Here is a 17,355-nt window from a genome sequence, read left to right on the forward strand (position 1 = left end):
GTCTGGCTGGGAGGCCGCCTGGTCCTGCGTTGATGAGATGGAAAGACCCAAAGGGGAGATGGTGCGCTCAGAGATAACAGGGTGCTGACCCCTGGTGGTAGCCCCAGAGCATTGCGCCTCTGGGTCCTGCCCACCGAGCATCCTCTCCCCTGTGGTCCTTTCTGTCCTGCTCCACACTCCAAGAATCTGGAGCCTTCCTTGTCCCCTAGTCTTTTATTGGAATCACTCTGATGCACTCTTATCTAGTCCCCACTGCCTCTCCTATGTCTCATAGCTCACAGGCGATCAAGGGAGGAACCACTAATTCGCCTCTGACACCTAACTCCGGGCCTGGCATTGAGTGGGAGACTGGAGCAGCTCTGTCGCTGTGGGGAAACAGATAACAAATCTGAGATATTGAACTCACTTCACTTCCACCAACATAGTTGGCGCCTGAGACTCCCCGGACTTCACTGGTCAGTGTCAGAGGGACGCTTGCTAACCAGCCAGACACTGCAATTTCTACCCTAAGGAGAGATTTCAGCCTCAGCCAGTCTTCCCTTCCTGGAGGCTAGCCCTTCAAGAGAGAAACTGCAAATTTATACAAAAAGTAAAAGTTATACAAATGTTGCCTTTGAGTCTCTTTCCCAACAATTCCTGTTGAGAGCTCCTGGTCAGTTCCTGTTGAGAGCTCCTGGTCAGTGTGTATCACCTAGATTCACCCAGATTGTCAGGTTCACTCAAAAAGCTCGTAGGATGACAAGCCCGGACTGTATAGTCACCACAGGACAGTCTGAAATTCTCCAGATTCCTCTCTTACAGACGGTCAGCTCCAACCCTATATTCTCTGGTCGAACAAGTACTATCTCTGGTGATTCAGGTGCTGCAGAGGATGTTATCAGCGCCGATGATGGCCCCTCCCCTTTCATGGTCCCTCCCCCTTCATCTCCCCTGCTGCGGTCCAAGCGCTCCTGCCCTAGCCTGCTGCATTTGAGGTTTTTTCAAAGTACCCTAAAGCTGAGTACTATGCCCCTGTAATTCCAGTTACTCCGAAGGCTGGCACAGGAGGGCTCTGGAGCACAGGAGTCAGCTTGGCAATATTGAAAAAACCTGATGATGGGGTTAGGGAGGAGAAGGAAAAAGACCGGGCCTACTTATTATCCCAGTATTTTAGAGGCTGAGGCAGGAGGATCTCAAGTTTTAGATCAGCCAGAGCTGCACACTGACACCCTGCCCCAGAAAGCAAGAAAAGTACAGAACTCAAAATCAAGAAAAAAACACGGGATATTATGGCAAGCGTGTATTGATGGGGTTTTGAATATAGATTATTCTAGATCCACATTCTAGATCTAGAATCCATTCCCACCAGCACCGTGAACCCCAAGTATTGATAGAGCTAGTGAGGTATGTCTTCCCTGAGGAGTGGGAGACCTTGGAGATCTCTGCCTTCCACTGGCCCGGAACCCTTCCATACTGCTGGATGAAGTGCTTGTAAGGCGAAGATGCCCCTGGAGACTCCCAGTCTCAACCAGTTGGAGGCGAGCTGGTCACACCTGGGACCCGCAGGGGGGCTGGGTGTTGCCAGTGCTCGGGGTGGGGTGAGGAGGTGGACACAGGAGCAGAAGCTTGTAGCAGGTTGGGCTCATTCGTAGATCAACAATTAAACGTCGGTAGAAATCAGACTCCAACTACTGCTGGAGGTTTGCGCCCCAGCAGCCGAGGGAGAGATTGCAGGGCTGACATGCTAGTTCTGGACCTGGTTAAAGTGGGATGGAATGGAGAGGCGGCACCCCAGTAGAGTCAGCTGGGCATCGCCCTCACCACCTTCGCCTGCTCTAGGACTGAGAGAGAGGCTGACGGCTGAATTGCAGAGGCAGGCTTTTTCCTGGAGGCGGAGCGCCGCCACGAGCAGGGTGTGGGTGGACATGGGGACTCTGCCTAGTGTTCTACAGGGAGCTGGGAGGGAAGCAGGTGGCGGCGCCCAAGTGAGTAACCGCCGTCCCACAGCAGCCAATCTCAATGCCTCAGAAGTCCGGGAGATGAGACAAGGCCCTCTCCGCCTTTGCTGGTCCCTTCTTGCACACCAGGGCTCTCTCACAAGTCGGGCTCTACTTGCACACGCCTTTGAACACCCAGGACCTCCTTGAACACTCAGGACCTTCTTGCACACCTGGGTCCTCTTTGCCCACGTCCACCCCACTCCTCCAGCTTGGCTTCCCACCTCACAAACATCGAGTTCCCTTGTGGGGAGAGCCTTCCTCCCACTTCCAAGCTCCAGCCTGGAGACACAGGTCTCTCCCTACCCGGGAAGGGGGTGCAGGCGAGGGTTGTGGTCCCCGCCTTCTGGCAGAGCGGCGGAGCGGCGTCGCCCTCTGTTGCCACATTCGGGTACTGTCACCTGATCACCTTGTCTCCCGGGCCCCTAGGGAACTTCCGGGCTTCAGTACTTTCTTGTTTCTTTTGAGAGGGAGTCTCACCACACTATCACGGAATATATCGACCCCAGTTTGTTTTCTTTTAATATATGTATTATGTTTTATTTATTTGTCTAGCATATGTGTCTAGGCCACAGGACAGCCTGTGGGAGTCAGTTCTCTCCTATCACCAAGTGGGTCCTGGGAATCAAATTCAGGTTGCCACACTTTGTGGCAAGGGCCCTTCCCCACGGCTGGTCATCCCATCAGCCCCCGCGGCCCCTTTTCTAAGCATGTAAGTCGGGTAAGTGCAGCCGTTTGTATACGTGCTATTCATATTCTCTCTCTCTCTCTCTCTCTCTCTCTCTCTCTCTCTCTCTCTCTCTCTCTCTCTCTCTCTCTCTCTCTCTCTCTCTCTCTCTCCTGCCCCTGAGAACCTGGTGCAGGCGGGCAACTTGCACAGGCTGAGGTGAAGCCCTGTACACGGCTGCCATTCCAGCCCATTGTCCTGAGCAGGATTGGTCTCCAGCCAACGGAGCCCACGTGGTGCTCCTCCTCCTGTACGGTCAAGGAGAGAAAGGGCAGGAGGCCTCTTTGACCGGGCTCTCTTCCCAGCTCTGCCTGGCCTCGTTGTTTTTCCAGTGCACTGGGCATTTCCCTGCCACACGGTTGTCTGACTCTCTCTCAGCCCCTGTCGCCTTGGCCCAGAAAGTGACAAAATCTCTCATTTCACCCAGGTCCGGCTACTCTGCTGCCTCCTGGAAGCCATGATGTGATGTTCTTGGTCTTTGGACAATCTGGTACTCTCACCACTCATTATTTTCTGTGCTCTCGTACTTTTTATTAAATGGTATTCTATATAGAGAGATTTTTAATTTTTTCTAGATTCCTTTAATAGAATGATGTATTTCCATGAAAGACCAGGGCTTTTTAAAGACCTGGAATTCACCTGGGTAGCACGGGGTGACTTCAGTTTCTTTGTTTGTTCTGTTCTGAAGAGGTCTCATCTGGCCCGCCTGGAAATCGAAAGGTAGAGCAGGTTAGATTTGAACTTACCAGGTCATCATGCCTCTAGTGTGCTAGGATTACAGATATGTGTCACCACACCCAGTGCTTTGTATGTGTGCATATTCATGTGTACACATGCCTGCGGATACACCTGCACATGTATGTGTGAATATGTGGAAACCAGAGGTCAATGTTGTGTCTCTTTCTCAATTAGTTTCTCCATACCCCATGCCCAGGACTTTTTGAGAGTTTCGTTTGACCTCTCTGGTTCCTAAGAGAGGCCCTAGCACCCCATAGGCCTTGGATATTTTGTTTAAACCATGAGTAGATAGAACCACCGTTCTCGCTTCTAAAGGCCAACAGTACCACTTATGGCCAGTAGAGGGCACTGCCACACAGCTCCTGGTAAGCCTCCAGGTGCTTTGAGAGATAATTTCAAAGCCCATAGGCACTTCTCTTCTCACTCTGGGAGTGTTCCCAGTTCTGGAACCAGTAGAAGCTCTCCTCCCTCCCCCAGCTAATCTGTTCTGGCAGCTTGAAGCTGGCATGCCCTGGGCCATATCACCCAGAAGCAAGCTCCGGGTGCCTGAGGTCAGAATACCCTGCTTGGTGACTTGGACACACCCCTTAGCAGCTGATGCTTCTAGACAGATCCCACCCTGTCCCTGGCTCTGCAAAATGACAGCAGTCCCCTGAGCGCGCTGCTAGCTCCCAGGTTTGCTGTGAGGTCGGAACAGAAGTGTTTGGTAAGTGTTAACATTAGAGAAAATGTAACATACACACACTTTCACTGTTGGGAGGCTAAATGAAGGTGGGTTTATGGAAGGGATTAAGGTAGCAAGGGAGAAGGAAAGTTAAAAATAACAAGTGCCTTTCACCAAGTGCTTATTAGGAGCCAAGGCCCAGGAAAGTGATCTGAAGATATTGTCTAATTATAGCCAACACTTAAACAGTGCTGACCTCGGGCCAGGAGCCGTCTCATGCATGCAAACCGTTCAGATCCTCATGACTCAGGGGAGAAGGTGGTATGCCCTGATGTGCTTCTACTCAGGAAGGTGAGGTGTGAAGTTGTTGGTTTGTAGACTACTCGGGTGAGAATGGGGCGCTGGCATTCGAACCACAGTGATCTGGCCCCTGGAATGGCCTCTGAAGATATACTTGCACCTCCTTATAGTAAAGCCCATTGGAAACACATCACGAAGGGGTATTTGAGTCCAGACTCCCCTCCTCTCCACCTCTCGCACCATACCTCTCGTACCCACAGGAGAAGGAAGAGCTCTGGGAACTGGCACAGGGTTCTCCCAGAGCAGCAGAGCAGAGCTTGGGGGAGGGGGTTTAATGTGTGGGAAGGGAGGATGGGCTTCTTCCGGGCCCAGAAGTAGGAAGTAGGCTGACAGGCTGTGTAGTTCCTCTCAGTGGCTGATTCCTTTAGAGCCTCTGCTCCTTCTGTACTCTGCGGTGCTACTCTCTGACTGGAGAAGGTGAGAACAGACCCATCCCTGCCCCAAGCCCCCCTCCACTCATCTTCTACTTCCTAGCCTGTTACATAATCTGCACTCCGTCCACACGTGGAAATAATCACGGCTCAGCAGAATGGGCTCGGGGGCATGATGAATGGTCTGTAGGATCGTCAGCTGACGGCCAGCTGCTCCTGAAGTGACCTGAGGGACTGCCATAGCTCAGGTTCCCAGCCCTTCCCGGGAAAGTGGCCCTGCCTGGTGTTCAGGAAAAGTCCTAACTCAGCTCCGTGTCGGGGCGTTTATGGTGTGAGTGCCTGGATCATCGTCTTGCTTACAGTCTGCACACCCAAGGCTGCTGAGAGCCACCCTGAGTCCACCTGCAGCATCCTAGAAGGCCAACAGCCTGGTCTGCCTCTACAGGAAGCCCTTTCTCGTCCTTGGAGAGGCTCATCAGCACATCTGGGCACTAGCCTCTTCTGGGTCTTCTGCCAAGGGTTTTCAGGTGAAGAGAAAGGGAGCCAAAGACACCGGGCAAAGGGATCTGGAAAGACATGGTAGGGGCAGAGGCCTGAGGCCCCAGGATCCTGCAGCTGTTCCAACCTATCCACTGTAGCCCACTGAGTCATGGTGTTGTGACTCTGCCCCCCATCCTCAGGTATAAGTACCCACACACTCTGATGCCCACTGGTGAGGGGAGAGCCAAACACATGCTCTAGGGATCAGGCACAAGCCTTTATTCCTGAAAACCAACTGGTTTAAGGTGAGCTGGGTTTCAATCATCATACGTAATGATTATGGCGAGTATGACCACCTTTCTCTGTAACTTTTAATATCTGTCAAGCCCGGTGATGCATGCTTGTAATCCCAGTTACTCATGGAGCTGAGGCAGGGGGATTAGACATTCAAGGCTTGCCTGGGCTACAGAGTGAGTTCTATCCAGGGCTCCAGAACCTGTATATAGACTCTGTTTCAAAGTGAAAAATAAAAAGACTGTGGCTATCGCTTAACGGTAGAGAAAAATAAATAAACAACCAAATAAGGCTGAGGGTGTACTCAGTGGGTAGAGCACAGGACCCCTCCCACCTCTGGTATCTGCTCACCCCCAGAGCCTGCCCAGGCCCAGGTCCTGCCCAGTACTCCGCACCTTCCTTGGGAGTTCATAGGTCCTGGATTTTCTGAGTACAGCTCAAGGCCCAGAGGACACGGGCCCCAAAGGTAAGCCAGGTTCCCTAAAAGGAAACACCACACTGCCTTCACGGGGAAGGACTTGGTCTCCTCTGCCTGCATGACTCCAGGCACTCCCCTGTGGGGCCTGTCAGCAGTAACCAGAGCTGGCTCAGTGACTGAGAGCAGTAGGAACATCGTTTCTTGGCAACCGTGGACAGCACACAAGATCCAGCTAATCACCGGTACCAGCAGGTCAGTCCTCCCACAGGCTCCAGAGCGGCCCCTGCTGGCCAGCAGCAGGAGTCATTTCTACCCCAGCATGCCTTAGGTTCTACCCTGAGCTAGAGGCTCTTTTCCCTTCTACTTCCTGTTTCCTCAAAAAAAAAAAAAAAAGTTACATATATATTATATATATAATTGGTACTTATGTACAATATATAAAATATAATTAATTATATAATACATAAAATATATTGTGTGATATATATGTGTGTGTGGATACATATGTGTATGTGTGTGTGCGTGCGTGTGTGTGTGTGTGTGTGTGTGTGTGAGAGAGAGAGAGAGAGAGAGAGAGAGAGAGAGAGAGAGAGAGAGAGTTTTGCCTGAGGTGGTGGCTAGTTTTTATGTCAATCTGGCACAGGCTAGAGTCATTTTGGAAGAAGAAACCTCAACTGAGAAAAGACCCCCACCAGATTGGTCTATAGTCAAGCTTGTGGCCAATGTCCTTAATTAGTGACTGATTTGGGAGGCCAGTGTTTTGTGACCATCCTTGGGCTGGTGGTCCTGGGTGTTATAAAAAAAAAAAAAAGCATGCCAAGCAAGCTGTAAGGAGCAGCCAGTAAGCAGAACTTCTTCATGGTCTCTGCATCAGGTCTTCCCTCCGGGTTCCTCCTCAAGTGGCTTTTGTTCACAGTGTTTTGTCACAGCAATAGAAACCCCAAGACAGCCTGAATGTGTGTGCATGCAACTTATGCAGAGGCAAGGAGAGGCTGTCAAATCCCTTGGGTTTGGATGTGTACACAGTTGTGAGCTGCTATGTAGGCACTAGGAGTTGAACCTGGGTCCTCTGGAAGAATAGCCCACTCTTATGACTGAGCCATCTCTCCAGCCAGCCATAGGTCTTGCTTTTTTTTTTTTATTTTTTATTTTATATATGTGAGCACACTGTCACTGTCTTCAGACACACCAGAAGAGGACATCAGATCCCATTACAAATGGATGTGAGCCACCATGTGGTTGCTGGAAATTGAACTCAGGACCTCTGGAAGAGCAGTCCATGCTCTTAACCCCTAAGCCATCTCTCCAGTCCAAGGTCTTGCTTTTTATAACATGTTGAAATCTATTAAGCAAAAATTACAATTATTTATTTTCTGGCCCCATCTCTGTAGTAAGACATGGAAGTCAGAAAAAAACCACTTCAGCTTCCTCTCTGGGAGGCAACAGCAGCCACAATGTGCCTGCGAGGCCACAGGGGCAGCATGTGAACCCTGTGGCCACAGTGTGCTGGCCTCGGTGTGCCTGTGAGGCCACAGAGCCCCGAATGTGAACCCTGCCTTGTTTCTTCTTAGCATGTGACAGCTTCTTGGGGTCACAGTTCTCTCTCTCTCTCTCTCTCTCTCTCTCTCTCTCTTTAACTTACTCTATATATGTACACCACAGCTGTCTTCAGATGCATCAGAAAAGGGCATCAGATCTCATTACAGATGGTTGTAAGTCACAAGCTTGGGTTTGAACTCAGGACCTCTGGAAGAGCAGTCAGTTCTCTTAACCACTGAGCCATCTCTCTAGGCCCTCGAAGCCTGTATCTTATTCTGTTGCTTTAAGGAGCCATGCTCTGGCCCAGTTCTGTCTTTCCCAGGTACTGTTTCTTCAGTTTGGAATCTTCCCCCTCTGTTTAAAAGATGATTCATGGGGGTGGGGATTTAGCTCAGTGGTAGAGCGCTTACCTAGGAAGCACAAGGCCCTGGGTTCGGTCCCCAGCTCCAAAAAAAAAAAAAAAAAGATGATTCATGCTGGACATAGTAGTGTACACCTTTAATCCTAGCACCCAGGAGCAGAGGGAGATAGATCTCTGTGAATCCCAGGCTAGCCTGGTCTACAGAGTGAGTTCCAGGTCAGGCAGGGTACATAGTGATATTTTGTTTCAAAAGCAAAAGCAAAACACTGTTTCCATAGAAGGACACGTTGTATCTCTCTCTAAATAACAACCTGCAGTTAAATGTCCCATTGATCCACAAAGAGCCTGGACAGAGCAAAAGCCTGAGGGGAACTGGAGTTCACTCTCATCTTGAACTGAGCATTCACTCCATATGGGGTTCCTGGTCCTTCAGACTCACATTGAGATGCAAGTCGACCTTCCCTGGGCCTCCTGTTTGCATATAGCAGATCATGGGCATTTTCTGCCCTTCATCTCCCCCCCACCCCAGTTTCCTGAGGTACTTCTGCAAACCTCTATACTCACCTCTATCCTTCTTATCGATTTCAGATATCCCAGGACTCCTGAGTTGGCTGTTTCCTTCTTCGTGGCATCTTCTCACTGGGGTTTGACCTGAGCATTCTGGGAAGCGTGGTTCAGCTTTTTGAACCTCGCTATCTCTCTTTTCTTTCTCCCTTCCTGCTTCCAAGTGGTTGTATTTTTGGTTATTGTTTAAACAAACAAACAGAACCCAAACGAACAAATCCAAACCGTAAACGTCTACTTATTTTACGTGTGTGAATTTTTGCTTGTGTGTGTGTGTGTGTGTGTATGTGTGTGTGTGTATGTATGTATGTATGTATGTATGTATGTATGTATGTATGTATGTGCACCATGTGCAACCCGGGTTAACTGAGGTTAACTCCTGGACTGGAGTTAAAGACCATTGTGAGGACCCAAACCCGAGTCCTCTTAGAGCTGCTGGAGCCCTGGACAGCTGAACTAGTTTCCCAGCCCTTCTGTTTTGCTTTACGCCGGGCAGGATTTCTTGTAGCTCAGGCTGGCCAACTCCCAAGTTAACCACGCCTAGCAGTTAACTTCATTTTTGCACCATTGCTTGTGTGGGTCTAACGGAAAAGCGCCTAAGAATTGAGGACATTCACCTTTAGTCGCACTCCGTGCCCCTCGGGACTGGCTGGAACAGATTTAGATGCCAAGTCTCCAAACCAGCCGCGCTACAAGTTTCCACACACCCCCACCCACCTTCTACCCGGGCCAGGCCACCCCCACCCGGGCAATGACGTCTATTTGCATACACCAGAGCCAAAGGAAGCGTTGGCTCAACGACGATTTGCATGCTCTCACGCCATTGGCTGCGAGTGCGGTGCGGCAGCCAATGGCTGCAGCAGTGTTTACAGCGCGGCTTGGGTGATGTAATGGAATCCTGGCTCGCCGGCCGGGCTCCCTGCGGATTGCGCGGTGACGTAGCGGCTTCCCCGACCGCACCCGGCGTGCAGGGGCCGGCGCTGGCAGCTGGGGCATGGCTCGCCCAGGGCTCGGCTTTGCTTCGTGGCCCGCCGAGTTTCTTCCGGCTCGGTGTTCCGGTGGCGGGACCTGGGGAGGGGAGCTCGGGCCAAATCCGGTCTCCGGCGAGGTGACAGAAATTTGGAATCTGACACCGGAGGATGACCGAGCTCCAGCTCCTCTGGGAATGCAATTACGGACTTCGCACTTTGTCAACCACGCATCTCTGCAGCCTTTGCTGTTGTTGACGAGTTTGTGTGTTGGGGGGGGGGGGGTGAGGGCGGTGATTTTGTAACTCTAAAGTTACAGAGGGTTTTGATGTGTTTTTAATCAAGAGCCCTGGTTTTGATTTGTGGGAAATCTTTCTTAAACTTCCCTCATTTCCGGCCTGGTGACCTGGGCCACTTTCTCATGTTGACCCAGATGATCCTCAGTGACAACAGATGTGGAAACACTTGGCGAAGCACCAGGAAGTAAAGATGGTCTTTCTCTCCACCCCCATTCCAGTGGCCTTCTAGAACCCTGGGATAGTCCCTCGGATAGTCTTAGGTGACCCTGTTTTTTTGCCCTTCAGTGTATGATTAAACCTGGGGAGAGGCGGGGGACCCCAGTCAAGTAGTTATTGATCCTGAGGCTGAGGAAGGGACCTATGAAGGGAATCCCCTTTACAGCCCCAGGCACATTCTGGGTGAGACCTAGGCAGGGGAGTCCCTCTGGGCCCAGTTAACCCCTCCACATCCTCTCACCCAGGCAGGGAGGATGTGAGGTAACATCGTGGCTCCTCAACTATGGGCAGCTGAATCCAGGTCACCAACTGCGTTAGATGGCCTTGGACCTTGTGGCTCACCATGGCTTACTGTTTTTCCACCCTTGGGACTTCTATCCTGTCCCTGTCTCGTACTCTTGAAATTTGAGACAGCCTAACCTCCATGGGGTGTTCTCTCCATTTCTAGGTTTGTCTTTTTCTCACTGTACCCTGCATTCTCTTCCTCCAGGGTGGCTCTAGGATTGCCCCTCTTCCCTCACATACCCTTCCTTATTGCCAAGTCAACTGGAGGCCTCTTGCCTGGACTGTGTAGATGTCCCCTCATAGTAAAACCAGCTCTTTGCTGCAGGGCTGTTTGTCTCCCTGTCTTAGGAACCCTCCAGAGTGTGGGTTAGTTCTAATGAGGACTACTCATCCCTAACTGCTCCTAGAAGTCCAGCCTTACAAAGGACTGAGTGGTCTACTTGCCCCCTCTGCTCTCCTGTCTGCAAGAGGAGCTGGGAAGTGGTCCTGGGATTTGAGCAGGGGATGATTGTGGTGGAGGAGGGGGCACCATAGTGAGTGCCTTCTGGGAGTAAGTAAGCCAGACTGTGAGGCTGCTTGGCCACTGACTAGCTAAGGAAGCCAGTTAAGGGAGCCACAGTGGGGCTATTTATAGATCTGTTGTGACACTTAAGAGGTTACCATGCTCTATCTGTGCAGCTCCCCCCCCCCACCCCCCGCCTCAGGCACGAAATAAACACTGGCTGGGCAAAGCTAAGCTAAGCATTTTTTGCAAGGACAGCTCCAAGACAGGAATCCCAGCCCTGGCACTCCCTCAGGGTCCCCTGAGTAGACACAGCAGATCTGAAACTGCCTGTCACCCTCCTGCTACATACTTTAAGTCTGCTATCAAAGACACTGTCTTCATGAGGCTGCTGTGAGACAGGTATGTAACCGTGTGTGTCTCCAAGGAGGAAACAGGAGCACAGAGTAGGGCAGTCACTTCCTTGGAGTCCCACAGCTGGGGAAGAACAAGGAGAGCCAAGAATCCCTAGGTGGTGTCTGTGTCCAGGGTTTGTCCACAGCTGTTCAGATCACCCAGTGACCAGGGTCCATCACATGTCACTTGGGCCTCCAGCCCCTCAACCACCTCAGCCAGTCTCTTCAGGCTGTCCCAGAGCGTTAGCGTTTCACACGTTGCTATCTGCTTTATTATAGAGTAGATAATTGAGGCAGGTTGGGCTGAGAGTATTTATAGAGAGACCTCTGTGGGCTGGAAGCCTCCATGGAAAAACTGCTAGCGGCATCTTTTTTCCATTCCTGTCTAAATAAATGTATTTCTCCTACACAGGCAAATATTTTAGAATGTATTTTCAAAAAGACTCGTGGAAAAATAAAAAAGAGGGAGCAGGGCAGTGCGTTCTTTCCAAAACCCATTGGAAAAGAGCTGCCAAGGCAGGAGAGGCCGGTCTGAGGCTCCCTCACTCCTGGTCGCCGTTGCACCTCAGTGTCTGCCTGCTAATGGATGTGCTGTTTGAATATGGGAAAGAAGAGGACCGATTCTGGGATTTTAAGACAAACCAGAGGTTCTAGGGTTGGCTGTGAAGGAGCAGAGAAAGGGGTTTTGTTGTTGCCTGAGTGTCAGGCAGCTTCGGAGAAGGACTTCTGGGAGTGGGAGAAGAATGTGAATGTTCATCAGGAGTGAGTGCTCTGGAGTGTGGGGCCTCCTGAGGAAACAAGGATGCTGAAGGGATTCTTGACCGTGTGGGTCCTGGCTAGGATAGCTGCTGGTAGAACAGGCACAGAACAAGACCAGTGTGAATAAATCCACACTCTCAAATGGGTCCTCCTTAGCCACCTTCCAGTCTAGCAGGGTAGATATGGAGACACAAAACCAGCTTACCTCTTAATTTTCCCTGTCCTGTCCTGCTTGGCCTGGGGCTTTATTTTGTAATTGTTTCCTCTGAAATTGAAACATTTCATCTGGGAGGCTCCTTTAGTAGGAAGAAAAGCAACTTGAAATAGTTTCAGGAAGTCCCTGAAACCGACCAGATTCACTAGGCCCCTCCCTCCTTCTTAAAGGAAGTGAAGCTAAGCTGCAAAGGCTTTGAGACCAGCCTACTGCCTGAAAGAAGCAGAAACCAGCAGTGGGTACCTGGAAAATGTTTAGACCAACAGGGGCACCTGGAAGGACAATTTCCAACATGTTGAGTCACCTGCAGGCTGTGCAGTATTCTCCAGGTTCCCAGCTTTGTGAGCTGTCATCCATGCTGGGGTGGGCTTTGATGATGCAGCTGTCTTTGAGTTGTTTCTGCTTCTGCAAGTGATCCCTCACCCATATTCCTGTAAGAAATTTTAATAAAGCTCAATGGTTCAGCTGGGGGAGGGTGGCATACTGGGAGCAGGGAGGCATGTGGATCTCTGTGAGTTCAAGGCCAGCCTGGTTTATACAAGAAGTTCCAGGACAGCCAAGGTTACACAGACCCTGTCTAAAACGTCCAACTCCCCCCACCCCCTCCTGCCAAAAGCCAAACGAAACCAAAACATAACAACGACAAATACCCTCATGGGTTCGCCAAGTTGGATTTTGGTGGTGTCAGCACTTTGGTCTTTCATGGGTTCTCTATCTGGGATGAGTAGACATGCGTGTTGTGTCCCCCAGTAAAAGTTTTGTTACCCAGCGTAATTGGCACCTGAACAGGACACAACCAAACCCACGAGGGGGAGGAATGAGTGCTTAGTTTTGGCTGTGGGTTGCAGGGCCAGCAACTGAGGATTGAGCAGCCTGAGGAAGGAACATCTGCAGAGGAAATTTTGATAAAGAGTTGTCGGGCTGGAGAGATGGCTCAGCGGTTGAGAGCACCCGACTGCTCTTCCAGAGGTCATGAGTTCAATTCCCAGCAACCACATGGTGGCTCACAACCATCTGTAAAGAGATCCGATGCCCTCTTCTGGTGTATCTGAAGACAGCTACAGTGTACTCATATATAATAAATAATAAATAAATAAAAAAAACATTTAAAAAAAAATAAAAAAAAAAAAAAAGAGTTGTCTGGAGGGAGCTGGAGAGATGGCTCAGTGGTTAAGAGCACTGACTGCTCTTCCAGAGGTCCTAAGTTCAAATCCCAGCAACCACATGGTGGCTCACAACCATCTGTAATGAGATATGATACCCTCCTCTGGTGTATCTGAAGACAGCTTCAATGTACCTAATATATAATAAATAAATCTTAAAAAAAAAAAAAAAAGAGTTGTCTGGAGATCAGCGATTAAGAGCCCTGACTGCTCTTTCAGAGGTCCTGAGTACAATTCCCAGCAACCACACGGTGGCTCGCAACCGTCTATAATGGGATCCGTCTATAATGTTCTCTTCTGGTGTGTCTGAAGACAGCGACAGTGTACTCACATAAAATAAATAAATAGGGGCTGGGGATTTAGCTCAGTGGTAGAGCGCTTACCTAGGAAGCGCAAGGCCCTGGGTTCGGTCCCCAGCTCTGAAAAAAAAAAAAAAAAAAAAAAAGAACCAAAAAAATAAATAAATAAATCTTAAAAAAAAAGATAGAGTTGTCCATGGAGGAGCCCTTCCTCTGTGCGTTAGGGAACCTTTGTGCCGTGACAGCAGTTGCGTGCTTCTCGCTGTGGATAGTGAGATATGCACCTATTTCTGAGCCACTGGGAGTCTTTTAGGGGAGAAATCCCAGCAGTCAACATCTGTGTTATATGGCACACCCGCCTGCTGAGTGGGGTCCACCATGTGAATATGGAGAAAGTTAAAGGTTTAGAGGAAGATTTGCCATCTCTGAGACTAGTGTACAAGAGCCCAGGCTGTTGGCAAGCAAGGGTAGAGGGTGCGTGTAGTTAGAAATGCATCCGAGGTCAAGCAGGAGCTTCGTTGTGTAGAGTTGCAACAAGAAAGAGATGGGGTAGCATACCCCAGTGTTAGCTTTTGATCTGATGAGAGGGAGAGAACAAAAGCATTGAAAGATGCCTCTCCAGTCCAACCGTCAGTAGGAAACGAGGGGAAATCTAAGCCAGCAGGCCAATGGGGGCATTAACGATGCTACAAAGGCAGAGACTAGTGTGATCAGGAAATACTCATCCCTCAAACTGTCGGCATTAGGGAAGAGTTTTAATCGAGCAAAGGATGATGACCCCGTCCCAGCCTGACTTGTGAGGCTCTGGAACACGGAGCAAACAGGATCCGTCTGACTTGCCGTGGAGGCAGGAGAACGGAGTAATAGAATTCCTCAAGCCTCCTTAAGGCAAAGACTGAGTGGCCCGAGACAGTGGGAGGGAACGCAGGCTGTGGTAGACAGGTTTATCAAAGCCACTGGGGACACTTGTCTCCATCTCAGGTCCCCATAAGTCACAGGGCCTAGAGGATCATATACTAGGAACAGACACTGCTGAAGGAGTAGGAATTAGAGGAGTTGTGTTTGAACCCCCATTCACTGGGCTAGAGGGAACTACTCACGGAGGAAAGGCTGATCCAGTGGGGACCTCGAGGCTGGTGTGGAGCATTAGTGGCTTTGCTGAGTCTGTTGGCAGAGCAAGATCTTTATAAAACAGGAAAGGCTTTGGCAGATCTCAGTGGCTTAGGGCAGCTGCTAGCCAGAGTTTGTAAACCGAGAGAGTATCCTAGAGGTGAGGAGAGAAAGGTAAAGCAGAGGACGAGGTTTGACTGGGTTACCCTGGAGACAGATGTGATGAGATTTGTGTGGAACTGGAGTTCCTAAGGAGAAAACTGATAGGAAGCCAGATCGTGTCTAAGGAAGGCCTGAGCCTGAGGAACAGTGCAGAGAACACACCCGTGACAGAACAATACAGGTGCAGATGATCAAGCCTGTCCCAGGGGTAGGTAAATTGTCTTAAGGTTTTACCGCTGTGAACAGACACCATAACCAAGGCAACTCTTATAAGGACAACATTTAATTGGGGCTGGCTTACAGGTTCAGAGGTTCAGTCCATTATCATCAAGGACGGAGCATGGCAGCATTCAGGCAGGCACGGTGCAGGAGGAGCTGAGAGTTCTACATCTTCATCTGAAGGCTGCCAGGAGAAGACTGCCTCCTGGGAAGCTAGGGTGAGGGTCTGATAGTCCACATCCACAGTGACACACCTACTCCAACAGAGTCACGCCTTCTAACCTTGCCACTCCCCTGAGCTGAGCATATACAAACCATGACACTAATTATCCTCCTAGACCAAGAGAGTATATTTACCTCCATCAAAAGGTTATACAGGTGGTAGAGCGCTTGCCTAGCAAGCACAAGGCCCTGGGTTCGGTCCTCAGCTCCGAAAAAAAGAAAAAAAAAAAAAAGGTTATACAGGGGTAGAGATGGTTTGCACAGTCAGGAATGCCCTAACAACCAGGTATGGTGGACGGAGAGTCAGCATCTACAGCTATATCCACAGTGCCAACCCAGAGCAGCTCTGTCCAGGGAGCCAACAGGTACATCTGGGAGAGCCTGGCCTTGTTCCTCCTTGACCCTGAGTATGAGCAAAGTAAGTTCAGGCCCACTGAGTTTATCAGGTATGAAGTAGGGAGATCTAGGATATGGAAATCTAATGGCTCAGAGAGCATGACCAAGGATTACAGAAACCAATTAAGCCTTCAATCCAATTTAAGGCCCTCTCCACAAGATGGAGTTCACATTTGGTACAAAAGTCAGGACAAATCCTGTGTCCGGGGAGGTCAAAAGTCCTAATAGGGAAGCAGCTAATTCTGTTTTACTAACTGCTGGGATTTGGGCCTGTGACACTGCCAGTGTGTGATTGCCTCCTAAGGCATTTGTTAACTCAGTCACTGGTGAAGCAACTGAGAACAAGGGACTGTCACTGTGGCACAGTGGCCTCTTTCTTAGCCATAGGTGGACATCAATAGTCCTTCCAAGGCTCTGGGATCATCTCAGAAGAGGGGCAAAAAAGAACCTAAGGAAGGGGTAGAGTGTTGTGTAACTGCTTCCTCTGAGACTGAAACAGAGAAGCAAGGAAGCTCTTTAAGGAACAGGAACAGCTCAAGATAACTTCAGGAAGTAACTGAAACCAACCAGATTCACTAGGCTCCTCTCTACTAGAGTAAACAAAGCTGAGCCCCTCTCAGAGGCACTGAATCTGAGCTCCGGAGAAGATTCGTACAAGGTGAGCTATAAAGAAGATTCTGAGACCAGACCAGCTGCCTGGATGTCTAGAAGAGGTTTAGACCAGCAAGACACCTGGAAGGACACTACAACCTGTTGAGCTGCCTGAGGGCTGTGCAGTATACTCCGGGTTCCCAGCTTTGTGAACTGTCATGCATGCTGGGTGGGCTTTGGTGATGCAGCTGTCTTTGAGTCATTTCCTGCTCCTGTAAGTAAGTAACCCCAATAAAAATCATTGGTTCATCAAGTTGGACTTTGGTGGTGTACTTTGATCTGTCTTGGGTTCTGTATCTGAGGTGAGTAGATGCGTTGCATCTCCCCAGGAAAAGTGTTGTCCCACATCAGGCTTCTGGTGTGGCCTTTTGGGATGGACAGCTGTTGGAGAGAAGGGCTTGCTCAGGAGAGAATGGTCCTCTCATTTTCCAAAGCTTAGGACCAACCTGACCCCTTATCCCAAAGGTCTCGCAGGGAGGACTGCTTAGCCATGGTAGTCATAGGAGGCGCTGCACGGTAGACCACAAGGTCCATAGAAGAACAGGACAAATTAAGTGTGAGCCCCTTCTGTGTGCAAGACTATGGACTGCACAGCTTCTCTGATCTGGTCACTACAAAAGGCTAAAGACTACTCAGGAAACATGCTGAGTCTCAGAGAAGTTATTCGACTTGCCTTAGGTCACACAGGCCTATGTGAGCAGCCAAACCAGTGAGTACTCCTGCCTCAAAAGTTTTTCTTGAGACAGTTGCACCATCTCAGTAGTTCTCTCTGTTAGGTGTCTTCTCCCGTGGAAGTCCTGTACCCTGCTCCCTTGTTCCTTCTCCTTGGGGTGTTACACAGTCTCACGGGCTGATAGGTAGGCTGGGTTCCTGACCTCCCTAGCCTAATTGCTGTGTGACTTTGGGTAGCAGCCGAACCCCTCTGGGCCTCAGTTTTTCCACCTAGTGTTCAGGGGAAATCCCCGGGTAGATTTATTCATGAATTGGGTGTCAGGGTGATGTC

At 50.0% G+C, this 17,355-nt stretch overlaps 2 long non-coding RNA genes across 2 annotated transcripts; one reads left to right on the forward strand and one right to left on the reverse strand.

Annotated features, from left to right (window-relative positions):
• Positions 1–4,153: 4,153 nt before the first annotated feature.
• On the forward strand, positions 4,154–9,193 carry LOC134479787 (uncharacterized). Its single transcript, XR_010053533.1, has 2 exons — positions 4,154–4,456; positions 8,517–9,193. It is a non-coding gene; the product is annotated as an uncharacterized LOC134479787 (long non-coding RNA).
• On the reverse strand, positions 6,578–9,339 carry LOC134479786 (uncharacterized). Its single transcript, XR_010053532.1, has 2 exons — positions 9,110–9,339; positions 6,578–8,645 (listed from the first exon to the last, which is right to left on the reverse strand). It is a non-coding gene; the product is annotated as an uncharacterized LOC134479786 (long non-coding RNA).
• Positions 9,340–17,355: the final 8,016 nt, after the last annotated feature.

This window comes from Rattus norvegicus, chromosome 7 (genome assembly GCF_036323735.1).
Source record: "Rattus norvegicus strain BN/NHsdMcwi chromosome 7, GRCr8, whole genome shotgun sequence".
In the NCBI taxonomy this organism is placed as follows: Eukaryota; Metazoa; Chordata; class Mammalia; order Rodentia; family Muridae; genus Rattus; species Rattus norvegicus.